Source organism: Galeopterus variegatus, unplaced genomic scaffold (assembly GCF_000696425.1).
Source record: "Galeopterus variegatus unplaced genomic scaffold, G_variegatus-3.0.2 Scaffold11083, whole genome shotgun sequence".
NCBI classification, from domain to species: Eukaryota; Metazoa; Chordata; class Mammalia; order Dermoptera; family Cynocephalidae; genus Galeopterus; species Galeopterus variegatus.
In genome coordinates this window covers 15,646-21,633 of record NW_007737194.1, presented here as the reverse complement: position 1 = coordinate 21,633, position 5,988 = coordinate 15,646, and positions in this window count along the sequence as shown.

Here is a 5,988-nt window from a genome sequence, read left to right as displayed (position 1 = left end):
GAATTAAAATATTTTGGGGAAATTGCATTCCTTGCATTTTTTTTTTTTTTACTTTCTTTCTTCACTACTCCCTCCAGAAAATCCTAAATATATATACATAAACCATATAATATATTCAGGAAGATTATGATGCAGAATTACCATTGAGATATATAGTACTCATTTTAGAAGTTTACTAAACCCACTGTTTTGTTTACATGTTTTTCTCTTCAATTGGTCATCCAGTGGTACCTCTAAAAATACCCAGAATTAAAAAAGAGAGAGGTAGGTGTGCACTTATTTTAAGGAACATACATTTTATGAAAATATACATCAGTTTTGTTAATTTACTGAGATACTAAGATATATACAAATGGATTTTTTTTTTATCATTTGATTTAAGCATGTTTAAATAAGTTTACTGGAATATAAAGTGATTTATTTACACAAATAAATGCCTTCTGTTAAATCAGTCTTTACGGGTACATTCTGATCTACGTATGTAGTTCTGAGAGAAATGCTTCCAAACAGGTTGCAAATTTGTGTATGCCCTTAAGCAGCACTGAAAATTAATGAATACAATTTCATCTTCCCTTTCTCTTTATTAATGAAGCAATGATGATATTCAATAGGTTAAAATAAATATATAACTCATTTATACTAATTTTAGAATTCATGCAAGAGAAAAATTTAATTAAATTAATTAAACAATTAGACTGTTTTGAAACATAAGTCAACATGCAGCCAGATTTAGAAAGAATGTATCTTTTTCTCACCATGTTATGTAGAAAGTTTGAGATCCAATGATGGGCTTAAGCTGTATATCAGAAAGTTAAATATATCATGCCATGCATATCAACTCAAGGAAGTAAGTAGATGTGATTATTTTTGGAAATAATAAATGGAAAAAGCATTGAGTAGTAGTAAAAATTTTTCCCCCCATTTTTTAAAATAAACAAACAATTTTTAGTAATTTTAAGTGTTATGATACAATCTTGTAAAATGAATATGCTATAAACACAACCTGGTTAAATTGTTTTTATTGAAGACTAATCTTATAACTTAAAAAATCTTGAAAACACAATTTTCATACATGTACAGAGTGAGAATATATCATAAATTTTAGCTCATTAATAAGAAAACAGAAAGGTGAAAAAGCTGATACAAATATAGATATAGATGTTTTAATATAGAAATTGATACAGATAAAAGTAAGGTTATGGATAAATATGTATGAATCTTACAATAAGATTGCCAAGTTAAATCTAAAATAGTTTAACATCTCTTAGACAAAAGCCTTCGGCTTATTTGGTTGAATTCTGAAAAAAAAAAATCATTTGAATCTTACTAGATTTGCACATCTTAACAAAAACTTTATAAAGGCTAGGCCTTAATAAATGGGTAAGAGTTGCATTTTTCTACTCAGTTTATTCTTAAGTGGACTTATGAGCAAATATTCTAGCATGACACACACAGTGTCTTTATTTATTTACATATTTTTGCCTTACAGATTTTGTATATTTTTTCCTTCTTAATACTTGTTGATGATTTATTTTTACTGAGCAGTTTGTCAGACTCAGTTAATACTCAGTTAATAGTCTTACTTTTGGTGCATGAAGTTACACAGATTCAAATTCTAGAGTAAAATATCTTTCAACCCGATACTACAGTGGTCATTCATAAAATAATATTCTTTTAACCTTAAAGAGTTCAAATACATCCAAAGATTAATTTCTGCCTAGGACATATTGTTGTGTCCTATGAAACATGACCTCTGACTTTTGAGTAATAATTTTATTAAATCATATTTAGTGAGTGATATATACATATATATATGTATGAACATATTAAATATAATGGTTATTAAATAATACAGACTTGAGTATTAAAGGTAAACAAGTTTCTTTAATAAATAATATTACATGACAAATGTTTAAAATCTACATGAAAATTTGTGTTATATACGTACATAATCAAATTGAGTTTAAGAAATAGAATTTTCTGCTGGGTTGAAAAAGCATTTGGANTTTTTTTTTTTTACTTTCTTTCTTCACTACTCCCTCCAGAAAATCCTAAATATATATACATAAACCATATAATATATTCAGGAAGATTATGATGCAGAATTACCATTGAGATATATAGTACTCATTTTAGAAGTTTACTAAACCCACTGTTTTGTTTACATGTTTTTCTCTTCAATTGGTCATCCAGTGGTACCTCTAAAAATACCCAGAATTAAAAAAGAGAGAGGTAGGTGTGCACTTATTTTAAGGAACATACATTTTATGAAAATATACATCAGTTTTGTTAATTTACTGAGATACTAAGATATATACAAATGGATTTTTTTTTTTATCATTTGATTTAAGCATGTTTAAATAAGTTTACTGGAATATAAAGTGATTTATTTACACAAATAAATGCCTTCTGTTAAATCAGTCTTTACGGGTACATTCTGATCTACGTATGTAGTTCTGAGAGAAATGCTTCCAAACAGGTTGCAAATTTGTGTATGCCCTTAAGTAGCACTGAAAATTAATGAATACAATTTCATCTTCCCTTTCTCTTTATTAATGAAGCAATGATGATATTCAATAGGTTAAAATAAATATATAACTCATTTATACTAATTTTAGAATTCATGCAAGAGAAAAATTTAATTAAATTAATTAAACAATTAGACTGTTTTGAAACATAAGTCAACATGCAGCCAGATTTAGAAAGAATGTATCTTTTTCTCACCATGTTATGTAGAAAGTTTGAGATCCAATGATGGGCTTAAGCTGTATATCAGAAAGTTAAATATATCATGCCATGCATATCAACTCAAGGAAGTAAGTAGATGTGATTATTTTTGGAAATAATAAATGGAAAAAGCATTGAGTAGTAGTAAAAATTTTTCCCCCCATTTTTTAAAATAAACAAACAATTTTTAGTAATTTTAAGTGTTATGATACAATCTTGTAAAATGAATATGCTATAAACACAACCTGGTTAAATTGTTTTTATTGAAGACTAATCTTATAACTTAAAAAATCTTGAAAACACAATTTTCATACATGTACAGAGTGAGAATATATCATAAATTTTAGCTCATTAATAAGAAAACAGAAAGGTGAAAAAGCTGATACAAATATAGATATAGATGTTTTAATATAGAAATTGATACAGATAAAAGTAAGGTTATGGATAAATATGTATGAATCTTACAATAAGATTGCCAAGTTAAATCTAAAATAGTTTAACATCTCTTAGACAAAAGCCTTCGGCTTATTTGGTTGAATTCTGAAAAAAAAAAATCATTTGAATCTTACTAGATTTGCACATCTTAACAAAAACTTTATAAAGGCTAGGCCTTAATAAATGGGTAAGAGTTGCATTTTTCTACTCAGTTTATTCTTAAGTGGACTTATGAGCAAATATTCTAGCATGACACACACAGTGTCTTTATTTATTTACATATTTTTGCCTTACAGATTTTGTATATTTTTTCCTTCTTAATACTTGTTGATGATTTATTTTTACTGAGCAGTTTGTCAGACTCAGTTAATACTCAGTTAATAGTCTTACTTTTGGTGCATGAAGTTACACAGATTCAAATTCTAGAGTAAAATATCTTTCAACCCGATACTACAGTGGTCATTCATAAAATAATATTCTTTTAACCTTAAAGAGTTCAAATACATCCAAAGATTAATTTCTGCCTAGGACATATTGTTGTGTCCTATGAAACATGACCTCTGACTTTTGAGTAATAATTTTATTAAATCATATTTAGTGAGTGATATATACATATATATATGTATGAACATATTAAATATAATGGTTATTAAATAATACAGACTTGAGTATTAAAGGTAAACAAGTTTCTTTAATAAATAATTTTACATGACAAATGTTTAAAATCTACATGAAAATTTGTGTTATATATGTACATAATCAAATTGAGTTTAAGAAATAGAATTTTCTGCTGGGTTGAAAAAGCATTTGGAAATTACATGACAAATGTTTAAAATCTACATGAAAATTTGTGTTATATACGTACATAATCAAATTGAGTTTAAGAAATAGAATTTTCTGCTGGGTTGAAAAAGCATTTGGAAAAAGTTAAGAGATAAACAAGGGCTTGAGGAAATAGTAGGTTTTGATGTTATAGAAAAGAACAATCTTATTGTGGCCTTCGGTTATTCACATTGCATATAGTGTTCAGTTCTGAATGTAGTTAACTAAGGTCCAAAGTTCAGCAAAGATGAAAATAGGGAAAGAAAAGTGATAAACAGAAGATATTACATAATTAGTTGCTGCCAGAATGGAAATGAAACAGAACTGAAGAGACTTCAGACTGACATTCAATTCAGATTTGAACACAGGAATTTTCATGTCCCTTGGAAGGGAACAAAATGGAGGGAAAAAAATGTTTAGTTGAATTAATATTTTTCCTCAAAACCAAAAAAGAAAAAAAAATGTCTGGGATGACTAAGTTTACCATTGATTCATAAGATTTTTTACATTGATTGATAAGATTTGATTTTAAACTATCAGTGGAAATGTGGGTTCAGAGTCAAATGGGAATTATTGGGAAATACTTATTGAATTATTGAGTTATCAAGTTCTAATTATATACTAAGAAATCAAGTCTTTTTGCACTCTTGAGTTTATGCCTGTAAAATTTCCTCCAAGCCCCATCTTCAGCCCAAATTTATTGCTGTTTTTAAGCAAAGACAATTTCTTATTCTGTTTTTTAAATCATCTCAAGCTTATTCTCCTTTATGCAATATTTAGTTTATATTCCCATCTGAGCTCCTCAGATGGGTAAGAAAGAAAGGGGAACTTGCTGAGGCAACTGGGAATGTAGGTTCATTGTCCCAAATGAGGCTAAAATTTTATGCATTTGAAATAAAGAGCCAAATTTATTTTACATTTTTAAAGTAGATAAAATCTTGGTTTTTTGAAAGCTATGTGCCCTTTCTTTCTTTCTTTTTCTTTCTTCTCTCTCTCTCTTCCTTTCTTTCTTTCTTCCAAACATTGGATTTGAATGTTAAGAGTTAAGAGCTAAGATTATACCATAAACAACAAAGCTAGAATAATGTATAATGACATTTCTCATTTAAAAGAGGATGTAAGAAGAGAAGCAAAGGGAGTGTGACTAGTGAGTAGCTGAGAAACACCTCTTGCTCAAGGCCCTAGTACTAGGCAATAGAAACTCTAGATGGAGTGATGCAGATTTGAGAAAATTTTTCCTTTCTTTTCTTGTTGAAGCCAAAGAAAGCAACTATTTTTGCTAAGATAATCTGCTGTAAAGTATAGCAATAACTGTATAGGAGATATTGTGCTAACTCTTGTTTAGAAGGGGTTTTCAAGCCATTCTTCCCTTGGGTTGTCCATGGACAAGTATCTCATTCTTCCTATGAGGAGGGAGCTAGAATAAAGAATGTGTCATGGACTGGAGAGGCCTCCAGGTCAAATCAAGAAGTTTCAGTTAGGCTTTCATAGAGACTATGACCCTAGAATAGAAGTATCAAGTCATTTGCAGCAAAATGAAGCAGAGAATCAAAAACAGACCAGATGAACCATATGAATAGCAGTCCAAAGTATAGGAACAATAATAGCTGAGGAGGAAAAGTTGAACTCCTTCCTACATATACCAGCTGTGTCAGATGTGGGTACTCTGGGAAACAGCTGCTGAGAACTAGTGAGGAGCACAAATATTCACTGGGAAATAATGCTAATGAAAGGAAAAAGGAAGAAACAAGATCAGGCAGAGGAAGCCTTTATATAATGGTGCTGATGCAACAAATTCTCAGTTTGACAGTGAGCTCCATAGCAAATACATTAGACGTTATCTTGAGTGGAAATGACTAGGCACTTGCACAACCACCATGCTCAGTTATTGGCTGGCAGGATTTGCAGAGAAGAGCCTATACTTAGATATTACTTTTTTGTTTATTAGAATCTACATTGAAAATAGGTTACCTTGGGCCGGCCCGGTGGCGCACTGCTACAGTG